This window comes from Arvicanthis niloticus, chromosome 26 (genome assembly GCF_011762505.2).
Source record: "Arvicanthis niloticus isolate mArvNil1 chromosome 26, mArvNil1.pat.X, whole genome shotgun sequence".
NCBI lineage: Eukaryota > Metazoa > Chordata > Mammalia > Rodentia > Muridae > Arvicanthis > Arvicanthis niloticus.
This window is the reverse complement of record NC_133434.1, coordinates 19,418,436-19,429,653: the sequence shown is the minus strand read 5'-3', so window position 1 is coordinate 19,429,653 and position 11,218 is coordinate 19,418,436. Positions and strand designations below refer to the sequence as shown.

The 11,218-nt window shown below is 46.3% G+C and overlaps 1 protein-coding gene across 3 annotated transcripts in view; it reads left to right on the top strand.

Annotated features, from left to right (window-relative positions):
- The first annotated feature begins 10,797 nt into the window (after positions 1 to 10,797).
- Positions 10,798 to 11,218, top strand: part of LOC143439190 (uncharacterized) — a 36,500-nt gene continuing 36,079 nt past the window's right edge. For all 3 annotated transcript variants that reach the window (XM_076925169.1, XM_076925168.1, XM_076925167.1), the window contains exon 1: positions 10,798 to 10,974. The gene's annotated coding sequence lies outside the window, so the exon portion shown is untranslated. The remainder of the gene's footprint in view (positions 10,975 to 11,218) is intronic.

Here is an 11,218-nt window from a genome sequence, read left to right as displayed (position 1 = left end):
AGGACAAAGAAGGTAAGTACAGCATACAGTATTTGAGAGAGAAAGCATCCACAAAGATTTTATTATAGTAGTTTTATAAATATGTTATCATTTACTGTTAGTCATCCAGCATACTTCATTTATAAATTAAACTTTAACATAAAAGTATATGAAGGAAAAATATATAGATTTAGTACTCTTTGTGGTTTTGGGAATCTGCTGGGGTTGCATAACATCTCTCTTTGATAAAGGAGGGCTATTATACTCAATTTGGGAGCTGGCTAGACATAGAAGATGGGGCATGAGAGGCAATGAAACTGAGCTAAGCTCAAGCCAAGGTGAGTCCTACGATACCGGTGACATCATCCAATCATAAGGGAGTGAAGAAGATGCTCAACGACAGAGGACCTGATGGGTTGATATTCACACTCAGAGTCTGGTCTACCAGTGAGGCATACGGTGGTCCATCCAGTGGAAGATAGCTGAGAAATCAGGAGGAAGAGAATGTAAGTAACCAAGCAACAAGGGGAGAGGGGCTGGCTTATAAGCAATCACATTTCTTGAGGCCCTGGCACTACCTCTGCTCTAAGCCCTTTAGGAAAGTGGGTTCACTTCCAAAAGTCATAGCTTTTCCTCCAGGGAACAGATAATGGAGAAAGCATTTCTATGACTGAGGATATGCTTGAGTCGGTAGTACGCTTGCCGAGTATGTACAAGGCCTTGCTTTAAACCCTGCTATCCCATAAACTGCCCGTGGTCTCAAATAATACTGTAATACTAGAACTTGGAGGTGGCGACAGGAAGATCATCTGAAGTCACACTGGGGGTTTTAAGGTTAGGCTGGGCTGTATATGATCTTGTGATGGGGAGACACACCCTTAGACGTATGTGATGCACCTGTGGGGAGGATGCACAATGAGGTCTCACCACCAATGTCCTTCACAGCGCCAGCATTTTACCTTGAGTTCTCATCCCACAGTGACCTCATCTCCACTTTCTAGAGACCCTAACACCTTAGCTTTTTCCAATACTCGAAGAACTAGAAGGGCCCGGTTTTCAAATAATGACCATCACTGCACCAGAAGTTACTTTCTTGCCAGTACCCATAACTTCTTACCTTCTCCCTACATCAAGAGAAAGGCATGCCTTGGCAGGCCTGACCCAAACAGCCTCCTTCCCGCCCCCCAGCCCCCGGGCTGGGGTGGGAAAGCTGACATCTCCCCAGAGATGACTCAGAATGTACTTGTACCAACAGACCAGGTCGTCTGGGCTATCCTGGAGTCTAAGAGTTTCTGTCAGAACAGTTATCCAGCTTACAGCCTTCTTCAATGCATGACCCAACAGTGAAGCCTCAGAAACAGAAGTAACACCAGCTCCCCACAAATAAGTTAACTTCTTCTGAGACCTTAAATTGTGTCTATAGCAGCATTTCTTCAGAAAAAAGGTAAAGACACTGCCTAACTCTATGGTTTACTGAAATATCTCTTTTCTCTTACGATACTATAAACCCAACCTCCACCTACTCTTTACCCTTGCAAAAGGGACTACTAAAGTGAAATAATTGATCAATGATCTGTTCTCTACTCCTCTCCAGCTCTGAAGGTAATAAAAAAGGTGAAGATGATTCACACATACACACATACACACATACACACACACGCACACATACACACCTTCTCTTTTTGAAGAAAGGAGATTATAGATCTTCAGGACCTCCCAGGAGAGGCCAGAGGAGATGAACCATAGCAGGCAAAGAGAGCCATGCCTGGTCCTCCAGACCTTTGCTCATCACTCACAGAACAATCCTCTTACCTCAGGCAGGCAATACATGGCCAACACCACCACATAAGACAATAGAAAAATATAAAAAGGGACTTTTTCTAATAAATAATCCTGTGCAGCTAATCCACTCTTTGTAACTGTCAGGCTTTAGGGAGCTGGCAGCAAGCCCATCAGATAACAATGCAGCTGTGACCCGAGAAACGTGAGAAGAGAGGAAGATTAATAAAGATGAAAAACATGTTTAGTATCTACATTTAAAGGGAGGTCCAAGGAGAGTCCACATAGGATGTCTTAGCAGTTTAGGGACCCCACAGCAATAGGGGTCAGTCAGATTCATAAGACCTGAAAACAGAAAAGCCTGGGTCTCTTCCCTTCTGCACAGACATGAATTCCTTGAGGCATCCCGTGACAGCAATAATGACCATCACTTGACAAGTCATATGATTTTATTGTCCCTAACCCTCCTGGCTGAGGACACACACAGCTCAGCAGAGAGATGTCCCAAAGCAATAGTATCACTCACTCATGTTCTACAAGGTCTAGCAAGTAGCCATGACAAAGCAAGGCAGAGCTACAAGGAAAGTGTTTTGACCAGAGATTCTATTTTCTTAACCCACACGTAGGTTCAGGGAGATATTCAGACTAAAATCTCTTGAGTTGGTGCTACCTACAAGTATCTGGAGTTTGAGAATATATAGATTAGACATGCTGTGTGTGTGTGTGTGTGTGTGTGTGTGTGTGTGTATGAATAAATAAATTTTGGGTTGTTTTACAAAAAGGTGGATGATTGTCCTTAAAGAAAAGCATCCAAGGCTGACCTCTACCTTTGGCACATAAGTGCACATATGTATACCCCTAACACAGCAGGAGCGGGAGACAGAGATGGAAAGGCTAGCCTTAGCTAAGTGAGCTGACATGGAAGGAATAAAGAATTTAACTCCTTTATTACATATTTATACTTTTATTCAGTTGCCTCTACCACCATCTACAATGATATCTCCACATTCTTCTCCAAACCAGCCCCTCGACATGTTTTCAAATCCTGCCCTATCATTCTTAATGCTTTTCCTGGAGTCCCTGTGAGACACAGTATGCCCCACTGAGGTATAGAGCTTTGCAGTGTCTCTGGCCAAGGAACCTCTGTTCTCTCCTGAAAGAGCTAGAGGTTGCTGGCCTTGGTCAGAAATCGGGTAACGATTGTTCTACCATTCACTGAGACAGGTTTATCATTTAAACACAGAGCATGCTGAGAATATAGATATGATTAATCTACAGCTGGATGTGATTAGACTTGCGAGGCAGCTTGGCCCTTCTTTACCTTCCAAGACAAATATAGGGGAACCACCTCATCCCAACTTTGACATGGGCTCTGAGTATCTGAACTCTGGTCTTCATGCTTGACTGGCAAGCACTGAGTCATCTCCACAGCCCACCTTACATTGTCACCAAAGTTACATTAATACTGCACAAAATCCACCATTTTAGTCACTTAAATCACAATGAAGTGACTTCCAGTGTTGTACAGCCATCAATCATTCCCCAAAAGAAACACCAAGTGCATGAAGCTTGCTTTCTACTGACAGAGCTGAGCGTCGTGCTCAGGGAAGGATAAAACGCTCACACAGGACTGAGATTACAGAGCAGGCCCCTGAGCTGAGAGCCAATAAACAGACAACCAGAACACTGCTCGAAAGCTATTACATCTGAGAAAACGCAGCCTGGGAATTATGTAACTTGTTCAGTCCTACAACAACAGACGAAGTCATACTGGGTGGCACAGATTCCGTTATCTTTTCCAAAATTAACAATATTGACAAGGAATCCTTGGATTTATTGATATATCTAAAGGCACTAGGAAAAGAAACGACTTTAGAGAGGTTTCAACTAATTGGTTTTTAGGAATTTGGGGGGGAGGGGATAGGAAGCAAGGAGGTAGGGGATAGCTAAAAACAGCAGCAACAAAAAGCAGTAGATTAGAGGGACTCATCCGCAGAGGAATCATAAGCCACATAGCAAAGCCACAGTTAATGTGGCCAAGAAATCCAACAGCAACTCATAATCACTTGCTGAGAAAAGCTCCATGCTAGGCCCAGTGTGGCGCCTGCAGGGGCAATGCCCAACATCACATGGTCTTCACCAGGCCCCACCTACTTCCACCATGTCTTCCTATACAACTTCTCCACTGAGCTCATGAAAGGCATCCGAGGCCTCTTACCCACAGTACTCTTCCTTGCATCTTCCTCTTTTCCTGTCTGTTCCTATTGTCAACACTGCCTCTATCTAAAAGTCATCTCACCCTTAATTCATCTATATCCTACTCTTTCTGATGAGCACAGATCTTAACAACACTTCTTGTTCTGACACGGAAAAGTACACAATAATAAGAATAGTAACTACTTGGGTCTGGAGAGATAGCTCAACAAACAGTTCAGAGCACTTGTTCTTGCAGAAAACATGAGTTTGATTGCTAGGGTCCAGATGGTGTTTAACAACCACCTATAATTCCAGTTCTAGGGGATCCGATGGTCTCTTCTGACATCGTAGGGCACCAGGTACAAGTAGGGGTGCACGAACACACATGTAAGCAAAGCACTCATACACATAAAATTTAAAAAATAAATTCAAGTGGTAGTGAACCCTTGCAGTTACACCCTGTTACACTGGTCACTTAGCTATCTCTGTGGTGATATATCAGACCAGGAACAATGTATAGATGAGTTTATTTTGGCTTACAGTTCCAGAGGTGTAAGAGTCCATCATGGCATAGAGTTTGGCAGCCAGAGCAAGAAGCTTAGAGAATACATCCTCAAGCACGATCCCAAAGCACAGTAAGTGACTTTGAAGCTGGGCAAGGCTATGAACTCTCAAAGGGTGTTCCCGAATACACACTTCCTCAGCAAGGCTGCAGCTCTCCACAGCCTTATCCCCAAATAGCACCACCAACTGGAGACTCAGCATTCAAATACCTGAGACTATAGGAGACATTGTCATTCAAACTTCCGTGACTACTAAAATATAAATAAAATAAAAATGTACAGTATATGCCCCTACTTGATTTCCATATGACTCAAAGTCATACACCCAATAGGGAGAAGAACAAGGCTCTGAGGTCTGGGATGTTATTGTCAAGGCTTTATCAATGAGGAAATCAACACTCGGAGAAGTCATTTTCCTAAAGGCTTATTGCTGGTAAATGGTAGAAGTGGAATTTAGACTCAGGGCTTTCTGGTTCCAAAACCAGAGGCGACCTCTGCAATCTATTTAGATGCCTCCTAAGCTCAAAGGTACAGTTATTGCATTAATAAATACTCTCTGTGTCATGAGAACACCAACAGATAGATGCACGGAAGATGCAATTCCTGTTGCAGAGAGGCTTGCCGTCTAGAGAAGGGATTGATGAGAGGGGAGACACAGGACACGGGACAACTAGGTCTGGTCAAGTGTGAAAGCGGCAACCTACGGGAGCTCAGTGTGAGACAGTTTTAGGGAGCATGAGAAGAAAACTAAAGGGTGACTTCAAAGTTGTCTTCCAGTATTCAACCAGGACGCTAAGGTGAGACCTCTCACAAACTGCAGACCTAGAGCATACACCACGGAGCCATCAGAAGGAAGTAAACAACACTGTTGCAAAGTAAAGCTGGGACTTCCGGTGGGAGACACAGACAGGCGGTGGAGCTGAGCATCAGGAATCTCTCCAAGCTGGAGCCTGAGTGGTTGTCGGATGGGTGGGAAGCAAGTGAGCGTTGCAGAGTCAGGGAACAGCAACAGATAGAGGATGACTCACTGGTGAATGCTGTGGGCACTGACTGCTCACCCCTTGGCTATTCCATTCATTAAACAAGTACTGACTGAGCCTCAGTGGGAGCCACTACCAAAAGAGAGGTGAATACCAAAAGCCATGATCTCAAAGACTTCTTATTATCAAGGCATAGGGCCACTTGAAGATGGTAGATCATGACATCTGCTTTCCAGATACCTGAGGATAGGCTATGGACAGTAAATGACACAGAGACAGTTAAATTGATATCTAGGATGCTGCATGTGCTGGAGCTAAGAGTGCTGGGCCTCACACATGCTAAGCAAGCATTCCTCCATGGAGGTATGTCACCAACTCTGTCATGCAATTTTTAAATAATATTTGATTTAAAGAAAGCTCAAGGCATGTTCCAATAAGGATTTATCTTTCCAGATGGAAGAATTATTTGGAGACACATTTGGAAACAAAGAAAAATGCAGGCCAAATTTAATTATAAATTTCTTTTACATTGCCTTAAAACATTCAACCTATATTCTTCAGAACTGAATCTTATTACCACCACGTCTCCAGCACTATATCTGACTGTCCTAGAAATAATTCTAAAAGGTCTTGTGATTTCACCCAGTTAATCAAATTCAGCCCCAGGTATAAACATAACCATGATTGATTTTAAATATCCTCTACATTTGTAGGGATTGAAGCTGGTTTTGAAATGTATAGTATAGACAGAAGAGACCTTGAAAACCATCCAATCTTATTTCCTTATTTTCAAAATGAAATACTGAGGCATAAAGGCATGAGATGGTTTTTCCATGGTGGATTAGTAGTTCTGGCAGACTTAAGTTCATATATCCTAGCAGGTTTGTTTTTTTCACACAGAAAAAGAGCTATTCACCAAGGAAGAAACGAAGAGGCCAGGCAGCTCTCTGGTCCTACAAGGCCAGTCTCTGAACCGTGCGTTCATTGACCCACCCCATCTGTCTGACTCTTATTCTACCAACCAACCTGAACCGGCTGCAGAACAATACATGCCACTTGACAGCTCAGTGTTCAGACTCTCCCTAGTCACAGGACTCTTCTCCACTGGGACACAACTTGGAAAGGCTGGCCCAGAGCTGCCCAGGCTCTCCTGGGGCTACCTAGTTCTGTCCAGAACTCTAGTACAATAAGCCCTCAAGGAACCGAAAGCCATCTCGGTTTCTTAAAGCAAACAGACATGAGAGCAACAGGTCACAATCAGGAGTTCCTCGTGGGTGATTCCCTTGGCCAGAGTAGACCAGCACCATCTGGGGATGTGGCCGAGCCCCAGGAGCCCTGCCCTTGTCTCCACGGGGTCAGGGGAAGCTCAAGAGCTCAATCCTTGGAGAAGGAAAGTTCAAGGGCAGTGACAAAAATCCAGGGCCTCTTTGGGGTGGGTGGGACCTGGAGAACACCCACCAACACCATCTTGGGTGGGAAAAGGAAAAAGAACTCTTGTTTCCCCCAGAAGGCTGCACCCTGCCTGGGAAGCAAGCTGTACCCAGAAATGACACTTGAGGACCTGGCTTGAGGCCATGAATGCATATAGCTCAGGGGTTTTGTTTCCACTTTATAAATGGAGGGAGGCGAGGAAAGGAATTCTTTGGCTGAGTAACACAATACTTCTGAGTCCAGCCCACCAGGCTGGGCCCTGGGAAGAGCAAACAAGCACCCTTCCCTGTCTTAACAGGTTTGTGGACACACGGCCGGCTGCCACTCACTGCACTTGTGAAGTAGATGCTGGGGGGGAAGCAGACCTCCATCCCCCAGAGCTGGGCCGGAGCCTGGTAAGATCCCATAGGCCGACCTCAGTGCTTGCTTCCCTGGCTGACCCAGCCTCAAAGCCAGCTCCTAGTCCAAGATCTCTTCTTCTCTGGGACTTCCCAAATCCTTTCTTACCCTGGACAATGGATAGAAATGTACATGTGGCACGTGTCTCAAGAGCCAAGAACAAGCACTCAGACTACTTAACAAGATCCAAATGGTCAGACACCAAGAATAAATACAAATAATCACCGTTCCCGTTGTGCTTTGCAGGGAGAGGGCGGGGTCTAGCGCTATTTTCGTTCCTGTAACAACCATCTCAGTCAGGCCCTATCTGCCCATTTTATAGATAGGGAGAAAGAGGTATCTACTGAAACAATTGCCAAGTCCTGAATTCACACTGTTCCCTTCCACGATCCCCTCTATGTGGTCACTACAAATCCAGCAGCCTGGTCTTCCTCGGGACTGGAGATGAACAGAATTAACACTGGCTTTTCCTGCACAGAGGTCATACCAACTCATGGCATTGCAGCCCAAGATCGTGAACGAATAAAAAGGCTTACACCTGGCAGGCCTTAGCAGCCCGGCCTGACCCTTAACCATGGCAGCCAGCCCAGCCACAGCCCATCCCTGGCAGCTGCCTTCTGGTCTCTCCTGCCTGCCCCGCCCATCCACACACTCCTGCCCAGAGCCCTCCTCTTGCTGTTTGTTTTGCTGAGAGTTTCCGTTGGCTCGCGTGTGGGTGTTTGTTGTATTTCTCCTGCAGATGGCAGACAGCATGCCCTCCCCAGCATTACCCCACCCCGAGGGCTATGTAGCAAGCAAGTGCTGCAAGGCCGAACAAAAGCCTAGCAGGTGAACAGCCCCGTCTGCCGGCGCCTTTTATCCAACCCAAGTCACAGACAATGTCTTTACAGGATTCTTTTCAGCTCTAACATCATCTGGAACTTTTTCTGCCTGGCTCTGGCCCTGCAGCATCCTCCACCCTTACAAAACCCCCAGCATCCTCCACCCTTACAAAACCAGCTGCTCCTCTGATGGAACAAGGGACACTGGGTTCCAAGAAAGCGATCCCCTTCCTTCTGTCTTCAATCCATTACACTCCCCTCAGAACTCAGAGATCCTGATGATCACAGAAACTCTGGCTGTGCTCATCACTGAGCTGTAGAAAAACAGAACTTCAGTCCTCAGCAGAAGGAGGGTGACCCTCAGCCTTTTACTGCCCTGAAGGAGGTCATCCCTGAGAGAAGGACTCCCTAGGGGATGGGAATGTTTGAGACAATGTATCTCAGTCCATAGTATGGATGCTCTGAGGTGGATCTAGTCTGCTCACCTGGAAGAAGAGGCTCAGTCTCAGGTCCATCTGTTTGTCTCCTCCCCCCACCCCTCTGTTCCTTTCTCTCTCCCTCTTTTTTTCTCTCCATCTTCCTCTCTTCTTCTCCCGCCTAACCCTCACCCAAGGAACCAGCTCAGCTACCCTAGGAGACAAAGGTCAGAGAACATCTGATGTCCTCAGCACCCATGCCTGAGGTTGAAGTCACAACTAGGAGTGTCCATAATCACCACTGCTTCCCAATCAACTACCTGTCTTCAGGCTCTACCTGGTCCCTGGTGTTGATAGCTTGCCAGTTGATAGTTTATAGCTGAGTCAGTAAGACCTACTCAGCCTTGTAGGGCTTTCTGGTCAGTTGTGTGGGCTTTTGTGGCCTGAGTAGCAGGTCCTGTAGGTAAGGAGTCAAGTTCATTCTACCATCTTCTCTCTGTTCTCATTTCCACAGGACCGCAGGCATTCCCATTGTCCCCCAACAGAGAAAACTAATGGCCATGACCGCTGATCCTGCTGGCCAGTTCTGTGGCTACCTGCAAGAAGAGGCTTGGAGATGTCCAAGCCTAACAGGCTTGGAAGCAGCTGCGTCTCAGCAGAGGAGGCATGTCAGGATACCCATAGAGGCAGCACACAGAACTCTCCAGGGATGCCCCAATGCCAGCTGTGTGGATGCTGACACGGGGTCCTACAATCCCCAAGTCTAAGATTCTGGATTAGACTTCTGCTCCAGTTTGCCGACTTCAAACACAACACTGAGATGGTAATGTACACAGACTCCATCCACAGTCCCCACACAGTGTAACCCAGGTCAGGGCAGCCTGCATCCTACCTTTGGCTCCTGTGACACCTTTCCTCTTTGCATATATGACTTCCAGACCTTCAAGGCCTGGCTGGCTCTGAATGTTTCTATTTCTGTGAAACCTCCAGCCCCTTCACTGAGTCCTCATTAAGCCAAGCGCTTCTGTGGGTCATTCCCCCGGGGGCTTACTAAGTCCTACCAGGCATTTTAATAACTTCTGGACTCCAGGAGAGTCTCACTCATCTCTGTCCACAGAGGTCTCTCATTGCCTCCTCTTCCAGCACCTAGCACTCGACACTGCCAAGGATGAACAATGAACAAATACTTCCTTGGTCAATATATCCAGGATAATCTTCCGTCTTTCTGATTGGCTACTAGGGATTCGAAGTCAGACACTCAGAGAAATGGAAACAGGGAAACCAAAACATGTCCCCATCTCCCTGGAGACCATACATATTACTCTAAATTTCAAAAGAGAAAATACTAAATAAAGCTACAGGAGATGTGGGCAAAGGGATGAGACCCTCACTGGACATCCTCACTGGATGAATTTCCAGTAATACTTTTCACGGTGCCCCTCTGTCCCTAACTTCTAGCCGTCCAATTAGAAACTGGTTAACATGTTAAGCATAATTTTGAATTCCCAAGCCCCTGAACGTCAGGAAATTCAGAGTTCCCCACTTGACGTGCTCTATACAGCCTGACAAACATGTGGCTGTCCCTGCTGCACACTCGCTCTGGCCATGCAGCTAAGCCTCTGTGGTCAGGACCCCAGAGAGGCCTCTCCATGATTTGCATATAATCACACAATGCCAGGTACAACAAAGCCACTGAATACAGGAGAGTCTTCTCAGCTGAGTTTAAGGTTTAATCTCCTTAATACAAAAGTTTCTGCTTTGCTTTGCGGGGTTCTGGGACTCTCGCTTATGATGCTAAACAAATAATCACCATTTTTCCCCCACCCCCGCCCCCCCCCCCCCCGAGGTTTTACCCAGTGCCCCTTGCTGTTGTGGTTTACGGACCAAGCCTGCACCTGCGCTGTGTGTGAGCTCATTTGGACATTCAGCAGGGCTTTTCAAAGACAGCCAGGCACAGGAAGAGCAGCTAGAGCCAGGGAGAAGGCACCACCAGCCCTGGAGCTACTGCAGACAGCCCCTCTAGGCTGCCCGTTATGGTTGTAGACCCTGCAAGAAACACTTGGGAAAGACTTTCAGGTCCTCCTCCCAAAATCCAGCTCCTTCTTTATGAATGGAGCTCATCTTCCTCTTCCTGTGACTACCCTTCCTCCACATGCTTCCCCTCCCAGACTCCTCCCTTCTGTTTCTGCACAATGATCCCTGTGTCCGGGCGTTATTTCTAAGTCAGCTTTCCTGCTTGCTCCTGTAGGCCTTACCAGGTGAGTCAGAGTACCCTAAAATGACAGCCTCCAGGACCTTCAGGACCAAGATGCTCAGAACTTTCTGTCTTCACTCCAGTTGCTTGGTCAGGGTGTTTTCAGAAGGAACCAAGATTCCCTGTCTCTTACTTTGATGCAGTATTTGGACATTGGTAGGTACTCAGGCTTTTGGTTTGAATTGGGTGGCCTGGATATCTTGGTTATCTATTTATATCTTAGCAGGCATCAAACAAGACCCTTTATTATGTCTTGTCATGTTATAGTGCAGAAATATGTTTAGAGCTCTGCTGGGCAAGCCTTTCTATTTCATTGATGAGGGTTACCTTGTGGTCTTTGGTTGATGAATAGACTAACCTAAGAGTCTAAAAGTGTCTCCAATTCCAAATTAATAAGAGT